General features: G+C 35.7%; 1 protein-coding gene across 2 annotated transcripts in view; it reads left to right on the top strand.

Moving 5' to 3' along the window:
• Positions 1-13,165, top strand: part of MAATS1 (MYCBP associated and testis expressed 1) — a 65,737-nt gene extending 52,572 nt beyond the window's left edge. The window contains exon 18 of one of the 2 annotated variants that reach the window (XR_004027581.1): positions 11,383-12,223. The gene's annotated coding sequence lies outside the window, so the exon portion shown is untranslated. Of the gene's footprint in view, positions 1-11,382 lie in introns of both variants that reach the window. The other variant, XM_004091711.2, reaches the window with a different exon arrangement.
• Positions 13,166-14,117: the final 952 nt, after the last annotated feature.

Below are 14,117 nucleotides of genomic sequence, written 5' to 3'. Positions count from 1 at the left end.
CTATGAGAAAATACATTTCTGTTGTTTAAGCCATCTAGTCTATGGTGTTTTGTTATGGCAGCCCCAGCTGACTAAGACAGATTTTGGTACCAGGAGTCGGGTACTACTGTAACAAATACCTAAACATGAGGGAGTGGCCTTGCCACTGGTTATGGGTGGAAGCTGGAAGAGTTTTGATTTACATACTATATATATGGACATTGAGGGTGATTCTGGTGAGTTCTCAGATGGAAATATGGAATATGTTATTAGAAACCAGAGGAAAGGTGACCCTTATTATAAAATGGCAAAGACCTTGACTGAACTGTGTTCTAGTGTTTTATGGAAGGAAGAACTTGCAAGCAATGAAATTGGATATTTAGCTGAGGATATTTCTAAGCAAAGTGTTAAAGGAGCAACTTAGTTCCTCCTGACTGCTTATTGTAAAATGTGAATGGCAAGAGATGAATTGAAGAAGCAATTTTTAAGCAAGAAGAAATCAGAATATGAAGATTTGGAAAATTCTTAGCCTGTTCATATTGGAAAAAACGAGAAAGCTCTTTCTGATGGGAATGCTAAGGGTAGGTTAACAGATATTTGATAAGTGTATGGGATTATATGAGCAGAAACATTGCAGGATGAAGTTAAGGAAGCCTATTGATTGGACTTCTTGAATTAGACAGGATGGGATGATAGAACTATTCAGCTGCAAACATGCACTATTCTTCAAGAAGAAGGATAAATGATTCCACAGGAGATCCAGAGATCATCAGGGCCATTGTCCCAGTTTCAACAACCAAGTGGCTTTCACCGTGAGCTTTGGAGGAAGGACCACCCAGTAGACCCCAGCTCAGCAGAGCTATGGGGTGGGACCCTGGGTCAGCAGAGCTACAGGTATAGGACACTAACCTAGAGCCATGGGGATGGGGCATTGTACAGTCAAAGGGGGCAGAGCCATGGGAATGATGCTGCCACCCCAGTGGGCTTAGAAAGCAAGACACTAAGCCAAAGAAGACTATACTCAAGAATTAAGATCCAGTGGAATTTGCCTTGCCAGGTCATGGACTTGCTTAGGATCCATCACCCATTTCTTTCTTCTGATTTTTCCCTTTTGGAAGGAAATATGCCTCCTATGCCTCTCCCACCATAGCATTTTGGAAGCACATAGTGTGGCTGGTTTCACAGGCTCATAGCTGGAGAATAATTTTGCCTCAGGACAAAGCATATCTTGAATCTCACCTGTACTTCATTTGGATAATATTTATGAGACTCTGAACTTTAGAGTTGATGTGGGAATGAGTTAAGATTTTTGGTATTGTTGGTATAGAGTGAATGTACTTTGCATGCAAGAAGAACATGAATTCTACCTGGGGTAGAATGCTATGGATTGAAATGTGTCCCTGAAAATGCATATGTTGAAGCTCTAACCCCCAGTGTGGTATTTGGAGACAGGACTTTTGGGAAAGAATTAGGTTTGGATAAGGTAATGAAGGCAGAACCCTCATGATGGGGTTATTGCTTTTACAAGAAGAGACATCACAGCGCTTCTTCTCTCCTTCTTCCTCTCTCCCTCTGCCATTCTCCCTCTCTCTCTCTTCCTTTCTCCCTCTCTTCCTCCACTTTCAATGTGAAGACACAGTGAGAAGGTGGCCATCTAGATGACAGGAAGAGAACTCTCAACCAAAACTAGCCATGCTGTCACCTTGATCTTGAACTTGTAGCTTCTAGAACTTTGAGAAAAGAAATTTCTGCTGTTTAAGTTATCCAATCTATGGTATTTTGTTATGACACCCTGAGCTAAGACACTTACTCTGTTCAAAGGGTAAATGCCAATATTGAAAATTTCAAGACAACTGGACATAATAAAAATGATATAGCAGATTTGAAGAAAATAGAAATTCCAGAATTTAAAAGTACAGTAGCAAAAGTGAGAAACTCAGTCAATCTCTCCTCAGAGATATTTAGAAAGAGGCACAGAAAGACAAAAGGATAGAAATTACAGGAGAGAAGGATAGATTTAGAATAACTTAATGATTTAGAAAAGGAGAAAAAGTGAGTAGGCATGGACCACTGATTGAAGAAATTTGACTACTAAAGGCAGGAATAATACGTTGGGAGCTCATATGGAATATGAATTTTCCAAAAATGATAAAAGACTTGTTTTCAAGAAGACTTCTTAACCCTAAGCAGAATAAATAAGAAGAAAACAATACCTAGATATATATTACAATACTAATACTGCTGAAAGCCAAAAGGAAAAAGAAAAACCTTTAAAAGCATTCAAGAAAAATGATAAATTACCTTCAGAAGAGCAATAATTAAGCTGACAGTTGACTTCTCATCAGAAACAATGAAAGCCAAAAAGATGGAATGATATGTTCGATATATTGAAATAAAGTAGGATTCTAGGCAAACATATTCTTCATGCAAACATATTCTTCAAGAATGGCAATGAAAGACATTTTCAGACAAATGAAACCAATAAAATTTGTCACTAGGAGATCTGCAACACATGAAATTATTAAAGGGTGCTTTTTAAGCAGAAGAAAAATTATCCCAGTTGGAAGGTTGGAAATAAATTTAAGGACAGGTATGTGGATTGGCTTATTGACTGCATAAAACAACAATTATAAGAAACAGCAATAATAGAAGCAATGCAGTTATAAAACAAAAGAGTAATATATAAGTCAGAAGAGGGCTAAATGGATTAAATTGTTCTAAGGCACTTGCATTGTTTAGGAGGAGGATAAAAGTATAAGTTGACATTGATAACTCGATGATCCATGACAACTCAAGGATACATTTTGTAACCTCTAGGGTAACTCCAAAAGGATAGTAAAGAGATATATGACATCTAAGCTAACAGAAGAAAATGGGATTAAATTTTCAAAACACTCAATACAAAAAGAGGATAGAAAGGAGAAAAAAGGAAACAGAACCAATAGAAAGCACTGAATAAAATGGTAGATGTAAACCAAAATTTATCATTGAGTACGTTAAATGTAAATAGACAAAATATTCCAAGTAAAGTCAGAATTTACCAGACTGAATAAAAATCATACTAAATTATATGCTGCTTGCAGGAAGCCTATATAAAATCTAAATATACAAAATGGTTGTAAGTTAAAAGATTGAAAAAGATACCATAAAAACACTACCCATAGAAAAGCAGATATAGCAATATTCATATCAAAGAAAACTTTAAGGCAGGAAGTATTAGAGAAAAAGAGGGACATGCCATAAAGATAAAGGTCTAATTTATTGGGAAGATATAATGTCACAATTTAAATATACTTAATAGCACGGCCCCCCGCTAAATGTAGCAAAATTTAACAGAACTGCCTGGAGAAATCGACAAATCCACAATAATTCTGGGAAATTTTAATCTTTATCAGGAACTAACAAGCAAGCGGAGAGAAAAAACATTTAAAAATGAAATATTTGGCTGGGTGCAGTGGCTCACATCTGTAATCCCAGCAATTTGGGAGGCCGAGGCAGGCGGACCAGTTCAGCTCAGGAGTTCGCGACCAGCCTGGACAACATGATGAAACCCTGTCTCTACAAAAAATTAAAAAAAAATTAGCCAGGCATGGTGGTGTGCGCCTGTAGTCCCAGCTACTCGGGAAGCTGAGGCAGGAGGATTGCTTGAGCCCAGGAGGCAGAGGTTGCAGTGAGCTGAGATCATGCCACTGCACACCAATCTGAGTGACAGAGGAAGACCTTGTCTCAATAATAATAAAAATAAAATTAAAATGGAATATTTTAGATACATAATTTTCAAAAACTTGGCCTAATGGACATTTATAGAATATTACGCCCAACGCATATTCTTGCCAAGGGCAGAGGGACGTTACCAGGGGAAAGAGAAACCAGAGGAGCCATGTGGGCTGGCGTGATGGATTGGGGTGCAGAGGAGCCCCCAGGGTAAGGCCAAATTTTCCCATATAATGTGAGCTTTAGGTTTTCGGTAGATACTGTTTTTCTGCTTGAGAAATGTTTGAATATCTCTTGTTATTTAACGAGTTATGTCAGTAATAAAATTCACTCAGTTCCATGGACTTAACTATTGACACTTCTATAATTTTTTGTTTTTTATGGGTTTTTCTGTATGTGTGTAGTTTGTTTGGTTGGTTGGTTGGCTTTTGGTCAGAAAGAGACGCTGAATATTCTGACTTGCACCCATCACACTGACATTCAGTGGTTCAGAGTGGTAAAGTTTCAGTGTGATTTTTTTCCAGCTCAGGGCCAAGATTGAGATTTTTCTAAGTAAGAACACCATCCTCAGCTACTGTTACAGAATACTGAAGGGCTTTGGAAATTGGCTATTGCTGCAGACTTGGTAATATTTTTTAATGAATCTATCCCAATGTCGCAAGGCAAGCAAAGCTTACATGCAGAGCTTATGCTGTAGTAAAGTCCCTTCATTGGCAACTAACATTATTTGAATCCCAAATAATATACTTCCTATGCTATGAAAAGTTAAAACAAGAAGGAAGATCTTCATTCCTACGTATATTTGCATTGGATATATTTTCTGAGCCTAAACTACTTTTCTAGTAGCATTTTTGGACCTTGAAACAAGTGCAAAGAAAATTTCAAAATTTATTTATCTGCAATGGAAGCATGTTCATCTTACCTTCAATTGGAAGTAATTAATCTGTATTGTAATGACCTGCTAAAAAGAAAATATCAAGAGAAGAATCTAATAGAATTATATAAATGCCTTCCAGGCAATAAATATGGATATTTATATAAAAGTATGTAATTGTGGATGGATACCAGTATTGGCCATACTGTTCTGAATGAAAAGACATTTTCAAAGATGAGATAGGGATGAGATGAGATAGGGGAAAATCTCATTCAAAGATGAAATGAGAAAGAGGAAAATCTAATTACACATCACTATTAATAAATGAACATTTGCAATCAATTTCAATGACTTGAACCCAAATTAAGCAAAATGTTATTCCCCCAAATAAGAGTTCCATTCTTTTCATTAAGATAACTATATTACAAAAAGCTATAGTCAATTATTAGTAGTGTATTTTGAATTTTATCAAAAAATGTTGTGAAAATTTGTTTTCTCTTTTGTTAAATGAGTATCCTTGATTTTGTCATTTGGCTCACAAAACCTGAAATATTTACTATTAAGCCCTTTTCAGAAAAAGTTTATCATTCCTTACTCTACAGCAATTACAATGAAGTAGAACTAAATATAACACATGGAAGAATCTCACAAATATAGTAAGTACCATAATAACCCAAATCCAAAAATAATCCACAGTATGAATTTATTTATATAAAGTTAAAAACCAACAGCATTAAACTATAGTGTTTAGGAATGCATACTTAGAAAGTTAAGGTATAACGAAAAGCAAGAAAGTGACTACTGTAAAAATAAAATAAAAATCAGAATAGTAATTACTTTTAGGAGGTAAAGAGAGGATTGTGATTGGGAAGGGGTAAATGGGAGCTTATGAAATACTATTTCCTGACCTGTGTGATATTTACACAGATGAGTACTGTACATTAATTCATTAGGCTGCACATTGCTTTTAGGTACCTTCCTATATGTGTCATATTCCACAGTTGAAAGTCAGTAATACAAGAAACATATGAAAGTATAAAACTCATTGGTAAAAGTAAGTATACGGTCAAATTCAGAATATTCTAATACTGTAATGATGGTGTGTAAATCACTTTTATCTTTAGTATGAAGGTTAAACGACAAAACTATTAAAAATAATATCTACAATAATTTGTTAAGGGATACACAACATAAAAAGATGTAAATTGTGAAATTGAAAACACAGATGTTGAGGAGGGTGGATAAAAAGTGTAGAGTTCTTGCATGCAATCAAATTTTAAGTTGTTACCAGTTTAAAATAGCCTGTTGTAACTATAAGGTGTTTTATCTATTCCTCATGGTAAGTACAAAGCAAAAAACCTATATTAAATACGCAAAAAGTGAAGAGTAAGAAATCAAGGCATGGCACTAGAGAAAGTCACCTAATTACAAAGGAATACAGCAAGAGAGGAAGAAAGGAACAAGGACCTACAAAACAACCATAAAACAATGAGCCAGATGATAGTAGTAAGTCTTTATCGATAATTACCTTGAATGTAATTAGATTAAATTCTCCAATTCAAAGACATAGAGTGGCTGAGTGGATAAAAACAAACAAATGAGACCTAACTATGTCCAGCCTACAAGAGTCTCACTTCACAGTTTAAGGACTCACATAGACTGAAAGTGAAAGGATGAAAAAAGATACTCAATGCAAATGGAAACCAAAATAGAAAAAGTGTAGCTAAACTTACATCAGATAAAATAGGTTTTAGGTAAAAAACTATAAAATGAGACCAAAAAGGTCATTGTATGGTCATAAAGGGGTCGATTCATCAAGAGGCTTTAACAATTATAAATATATGTGCACTCAACATTGGAGCCCCTAAATATATAAAACAAATGTTTTTTTTTTTTTTTTTTTTTTTTTTTTTTGAACGGAGTCTCCTCTGTCGCCAGCTGAGTCAGTGGCAATCTCAGCTCACTGCAAGCTCCGCCTCCCGGTCACGCCATTCTCCTGCCTCAGCCTCCAAGTAGCTGGACTACAGGCGCCCCACCAGCCCGGCTAATTTTTTGTATTTTAGTAGAGACGGGTTTCACCGTGTCTCATCTCCTGACCTCGTGATCCCCGCCTCGCCTCCCAAAGCTGGATTACAGCGTAGCCACCGCCCCCAACAAATGTTAATAGATATGAAGGGAGAGCTAGACTGTAATACAGTAATAGTGGGAACCTCCAGTATCCCACTTTCAGCAATGAACAGAACATCTAGACAAAAAATCAATAGAGAAACATCAGACTTACACTACACCTTAGACCAAATGGACCTAACAGACATATATAGAATATTCCATCCAGCAGCAGCAGAATACACATTCTTCTCAAATATACACAGAACATTCTCCAAGACTGATGACTGATAATAAGCCTAACAAACTTAAGAAGATTGAAATTATAGCCAGTATTTTTTCCAACCACTGTGGTATATAAAATAGGAATCAGTAACAGGAGGGATTTCAGAAAATTCAGAATTACATGGAAATTAAACAACATGGTCCTGAACAACAAGGAGTCAAAGAAGAAATGAAAAGGGAAATTAAAACAAAATACCCTGAGGCAAATGAAAATGGAAACACAAGACATAGTTATGGGATGCAACAAAAGCAGTTCTAAGAGGGAAATTTATAGCAATATGTGCTTGCATCAAAAAAGAAGAAAGATCTCCAGTAAACAATGTAATATTACACCTCAAAGAACTAAAAAAAGAAGAACAAACTAAGCCCAAAATTAGTAGAAGGAAAGAAATAACAAAGATTAGACCAGAAATAAGTGAAATAGAGATTAGAAAAATAATAGAAAAGATCAACAAAACTAAAAGTCGGTATTTTGAAAAGATAAAATTGACAAACCTTTAACTAGACTACTTAAGGACAAAGAGGGAAGACTCAAGGAAAATCAGAAGTGAAAGAGGAGACATTACAACTGATACCACAGAAATGCAAAAGATAAGACTACTATGAACAATTATATACCAACAATTTGGACAATCTAGAAGAAATGGATAAATGTCTAGACACCTGCAACCTATCAAGATTGAACCTTGAAGAAAATGGAAAATCAGAATAGACCAATAATAAGTAAGGAGATTGAATCAGCAATGAAAAGACTGTCATCAAAGAAAATCCCAGGCAGGACCCAATGGCTTCACTGCTGAATCCTACCAAACGTTTAAATTTCAAAGTCTTCCAAAAAAATTGAAGAGGAGGGAATACTTCCAAACTCATTTTACAAGATTAGCATTACTCTTGTTTCAAAACTAGGCAAGGATACTACAAGAAAGAAAAATTACAGGCCAGTATCCCTGATTAACATGGATGCAAAAGTTCTCAAAAATAAAATGTAACAAACTAAATTCAACAAATTAAAAGGATCTTTCACCATGATCAAGTGGGATTTATCCTACAGATGCAAGAATGGCTCAACATACACAAATCTATAAATGTGATATACCATATTAACAGAATGAAGGACAAAAATCACATGATCTTATCAATAGATTCAGAAAAAAAATTTGACAAATTCAATATTCTTTCATGACAAAAAAACTCTTAACAGATTTGTTATAGAACAAATGTACCTCAACATAGTAAAGTCTATATGTGACAAACCCACAACTAACATCATTCTCAACAGTAAAAATTTGAAGCCTTTTTTGCTATGATCAGAAACAGACAAGGATGCTCCACTCTTGCTACTTCTATTCAACATAGTACTGGAAGTCTCAGCCAGCATAGTTGGGCAAGAGAAAGAAATAAAGGGCACCCAAATTGAAAAGGAAGAAGTTAAATTGTTTTTCTTTGCAGGTGACATGGTCTTATATATAGAAAACCCTAAAGACTCCAACAAAAAAACTAATAGAAATGATAAAGTAATTAAGTTACAGGTACAAAATCAACATACAAAAATCAGTAGCATTTCTATACATTAACAACAAACTATACAAAAAAGAAATCAAGAAAACAATCCCATTTATAATAGCTACAAGGGAAAAAATAAAATACTTAGGAGTAAATTGAATCAAGGAGACCTGTACATTGAAAACTATCAAACATTGATGGAAGAAATTAAAGAAGACACAATTAAATGAAAAGATATCCTGTGTTCATGGATTGGAAGAATTAATATTGTTTAAACATCCATGCTACTTAAAGCAATCTACAGATTCAATGCAATCTCTATCAAAATTCCAATGACATTTTTCACAGAAATAGAATAGGCAATCCTAAAATTCATATGGAACCATAAAAGACCCCAAATAGCTAAAACAATCTTGAAGCAAAAAGAACAAAGCCATCACACTACCTGACTTAAAAATCTGCTGCAAAGCTATGCTAATCAAAACAGCATGGTACTACACACACAGACCAATGGAACGTAAGAGAGAGCCCAGAAATGCACCCACGGATTTGTGGTCAATTGATTTTTGACAAAGGTGCCAAGAACACACAATGGGAAAAGGACAGTCTTTTTAATAAATGATGCTGAGAAAACTGGATATCTACATACAGAAGAATGAAATTAGAACCTTTTCTCCACACCATATTCAAAACCCAACTCAAAATGGATTAAATACTTAAACACAAGTCCTGATACTGTAAAACTGTGAGAAGAAAACATAAGGGAAAAACTCCTAACATTGGTCTGGATGGTGATCTTTTGGATATGACTCAAAAGCACAGGCAACAAAAGTGAAAACAGACAAAAGAGATTACATCTAACTAAAAAGTTTCAGCACAGCAAAAAACAATAAACAGAGTGAAGAGACAACCTGCTAAGTGGGAGAAAATATGTGCAAACCATACATCTGGTAACAGGTTAATATTCAAAATATGTGAGGAACTCAAACAACTCAATAGCAAGAAAATAAATAACCCAATTAAAAAATGGGCAAAGGACCCGAATAGACATTTCTCAAAAGAAGACACATACAAATGGCCAACAGATACATGAAAAAAATGCCCAACATTACTAATCGTTCGAGAAATGCAAACAAAAGCCACAATGTGATATCACCTCATACTGTTAGAATGGCTATTGTCAAAAAGACAACAAATAAGTGTTGAGGAGGATGTGAAGAAAAGAGAACCCTTGCGCATTGTTGGTGGGAATGTAAATTAGTACAGCCATTGTGGAAAACATTATGGAGGTCCTCAAAAAATAAAAAATAGAACTACCATATGATCCAGCAATTCCACAACTGGGTATATATCCAAAGGAAATGAAATCAGTGTGTGAAAGAGATATCTGCACTCCCATGTTCACTGCAGCATTAATCACAATAGCCAAGATTTGAAATCAACCTAAGTGTCCACCAACAGATGATGGTGGACAATTGAATACTATTCAGCCTTAAAAAAAAAGAAGGAAATCCTGTCATTTGCAGCAACATGTCTGAACCTGGAGGGCATTATGCTAAGTGAAATAAGCCAGGCACAGAAATATCAGCATAATGCCATGAACCAGGCATAATGCATCCACACACATACACATAGGCTATCACTTACATGTAGAGTAGAAAAAAGTTGAACTCATAGAAGTAAAGAGTAGAATGTTGGTTGCCAGAAGCTAGTGTGGTAGGGAGATGTTGATCCAAGGATACAAAATTTCTGTTAGGAAGAATAAGTTCAAGGGATGCATTGTACAACCGTGGTGACTATATTTAATAACAATGTATTATATTTTGAAAATAGCCAACAGAGATTTTAAGCACCCTTTCCACAAAAAATGAAAAGTATATGAAGTGGTGCATATGTTAATTAGCTCGACTGAGCCATTCTACAATGTGTATTTCAAACCATCATGCTGTACCTGGCAAATATATATAATCTTTCTTTGTCAGTTAAAAGTAAATAAATGAAATAGTAAAGGATGTTGGCAGTAAGTCAAAGTAAAATGGAAAGAGAATCAGAAACAGTACTTATGACCTCCAGTGTCTACATATCAACTTTTCCCAAACAAATGTTCCATGGATAACTGCTCTTCAGGACATTCATAAGCAGGCCTGCTTCTGGTATTTGCAAGACCCAGGTCAAGAGGATGAATTGAAGCATCATATCATATGAAAATATATAAAGTTGTAAATTAGGCTAACATACTGTTAGATAAAATTTATTCTACCCACCTACTTTCACAAACATATCTTTGAGATGATAACATTGAAAAATGGGTAAGCAGCTGTGGGCTTTCTGTAATTGAAAGGTGGCAAGAACCAAAGATGATAAGCTTAGTTATTATTGTACATGTCTGACTATTCTGTTTATGGTCCAGTAATATTTGGGCAAGTAATGAAATAAAGGCATACATTGTTTTTTAAAAGTTAGAAATACATATGTATATGTAAAACAAATACATATATGTATATACATTATGCTTGCAATATACAGAGAATATTTCTGGAAAGGCCAATAAGAAGTTGGTAGGTAGCTGTTGCCAGGCATGGAAACTGGGGACTGGAGTTCACACTGGGGGAAAAGAGATTTACCTTCCTCATGTTGACATTCTTTTGTATTTTTATTTTTTTATGATGTATATATACAACCCGGTTAATGTACAGATGTTTTTAAGTGCTAGAATTTGGAAACTGACACACTGTGAAGTAAGAAACATCTGATCCATAAGGCTTATAAATAGCAGAGCTGGGATATGTGTGGGGCTGTCTGAGTTCAAAGCTAGGGCTCAGGCACACTGTAACACAGGAATTTTTTGCATGTATTGATCTGATAATGAATGTTTCTAAAAAGATGACATAATCATAAACATTTGTTTTGCTTTTTTACAGATTGTGATTTTTTTTTAAAAAAGAAGCTGTATGAATCATCATAAGGAATTGCAGCAGGCTGCACCTCTCCCAAGGTGTGCACTGCTCATAAACTTGCCAGTGTGTGATTCATGAGAAAGGAGATTTATTTTCCTTAAACATCCAATAATTTAAAATGATTTCCAATAATAATAATCAAATGAAAAAGCTTCATTCTCTTCGGTGTCTTCTACATGCCCTACTTAAAGAGAACATTTTCTTATGTCTCATTTCAATATTTTGTTAACTATGAGGATGTGCTGGTTTGTTGAATCAAACAAAAGGAAATGTTGTGGAATATTTTTCCAAGTAGTTTTGGTTCACTATTCACAGGACATTGGCATTATCTACTGAGGCTGAAAATGTGCATATTCATGACTCAGGATTTTATCTCCTAGATATATATTCAACAGAAATGCATGAGTGTGTGCACCAACAGGCATGACAAAAATATTTATAGTAGTGGTGTTCACCATAGTCCCAAACTGGAAACCCGAGTGTCCATCTCCATCAGAACAGAAAACTATACTTTGGTCCACTTCTACAGTGGCACATCAGCCCACCTTTGAGCTTTAGATCTAAGAAGTGTGTTCATGCAACAGCCACAGAGATGGTGCTATTGAAAGGCAATCTGCCCATCCTGTGTATTGACAAGCATCAGGATTCCATGAGGATTCTTCCTCATTCAAAGACTGTCAAATAGGAAAAAAAATAGTAAATGAACAAAAACATCAACATGGAGTTCAAGTAATGAATGTATAAAGGAAAATGTGTGCTACTCTGAAAACAATAAAAGCTTATGTTAGAAAATATCTTACTGTAAGAAACAAGGAAAATTTCAGAAACATTTGCTGGGTGTTTTTAATAGGAGTCAAAAAGAAAGGGTCTTTTCAGAAACTGAAGTAGGAAATAATAATAGACAAGGTCAAAAAACAGATGCAGGCTGAAAAGAAAAGAAAGTGGGCTAAGATGGGAAAAATATAAAAAGATTTAAAATCCAGCAACAAAATTTACACATTCATTTGGATGCAGTGAAAAGGGCAGAAATATCACAGCAGAGAATAAAATGGTAATGTTGGTGACACGTTTATTAAGTGATCCAACATGGGATGGGAAGGAATGGGCAAAGAGATTAAAATGACAGAAGTTAGCTGTAGATGACCTATCCTACAGCAATTGGAGTTCTTGAAGAAGAAACCAGAACAAATAAAATAGAAACAATAATCAGAGTTTAATAATTAATTTTCTGAATTTTTTTAAAAAAACTAATTATGCAAACTTGAAAGGGTTCACCTTGCCCTAGCAAAACTAAGATTGGGGCACCTTTTTTTCCCCCTGAGGATCACCGACAAAAAAACACTGCACCAGTAAGGAAGCAACTAAATTTTGTTTTGTTCTTTTAAAAATGCTAACCTGAACTAGGTAAAGGTTATATCATTCACTTTTGAAATAAAACATCGGGAACACAAAATGAGAAGTGAGTTAGGTTGGGCTGATAGGATAGAAGGTGGGAGGGGAATGCTATACAGCTGGGAACAGCAGACTTTCTGTGAAGGGCCAGATGGTCGCTACGTTAGGGTTTGTGGGTCTGATGGTCTCCATCAAAACTGCGTACTCAACTCTGCTGTTGTAGGGTAAGAGCAGCACTAGATGACACAGAAATGAATGAGCATCACTGTGTTCCAGTAAAATTTTATTTTAATTAAAATCAATTCATGTTTGAAAAAGGATTTAAAGTAGCTTCTAATAAAGGACATATGTAATGAAACTTAAAATATGATATTTTCTTTAAAAATCTTTATCCTGGCTGGGCACGGTGCCTCACGCCTGTAATCCCAGCACTTTGGGAGGCCGAGGCGGGCGGATCACGAGGTCAGGAGATCGAGACCACAGTGAAACCCCGTCTCTACTAAAAATACAAAAAAGTTAGCTGGGCGCGGTGGCGGGCACCTGTAGTCCCAGCTACTCGGGAGGCTGAGGCAGGAGAATGGTGTGAACCCGGGAGGTGGAGCTTGCAGTGAGCCAAGATTGTGCCACTGCACTCCAGCCTGGGTAACAGAGCAAGACTCTGTCTCAAAAAAAAAAAATCTTTATCCTTATGTAGACTTCTAAAACTATGTTTTGCATTTAGACAGTCAAGGAAAATACAAGTTGTTACACAATTCTCATTGACTAATTGAAGTTTACTAGGAGAGGAAAACTTTTTCTTGATACCAGCAATATTTTACTTATAATGGCTTGAGTTAAAATGCTCCAACTTTTCTAATTTTGCTTTTGAAAATAAAACACCTATAGTGACAATAAAAACACACATTTAAAGCCATGTGGTCATAGTGACTGGAGCCATGTTAGTGAACTGGGGCTAGACTAGTACGATCAATAGCAATACAAAATCACAATGAACTGTCTGAGGCAGAAAACTTTTCGCATGGATGCGTAATCAGATATAGTGAATCATTGTAAAGAGAGGTAGTGCTTTAGCTTGAGGCAAGGTAAAATCCAAAAGGAAAGTGTGCAGTGTGGGTAAAGGATCTCTTTAGGATGCGAAACTGTTAGCACAAAATTGTTGGGAATTCCAAGTTCCTGAAGTGCAGAACTCCCAGACAAATTATGTTAGAGCCTGATTGTTAGTTCAGGAGGAGCTTCCACTGCTAACTCCCATCCCCCAACTCAGTTCTAGGCCACTGGTACCCACTTGAGGGTAGAGTTGTATTTAC

The sequence above is a fragment of the Nomascus leucogenys genome, chromosome 21, assembly GCF_006542625.1.
Source record: "Nomascus leucogenys isolate Asia chromosome 21, Asia_NLE_v1, whole genome shotgun sequence".
Classification (NCBI taxonomy): domain Eukaryota; kingdom Metazoa; phylum Chordata; class Mammalia; order Primates; family Hylobatidae; genus Nomascus; species Nomascus leucogenys.
This window is presented reverse-complemented; position numbering and strand designations above follow the sequence as displayed.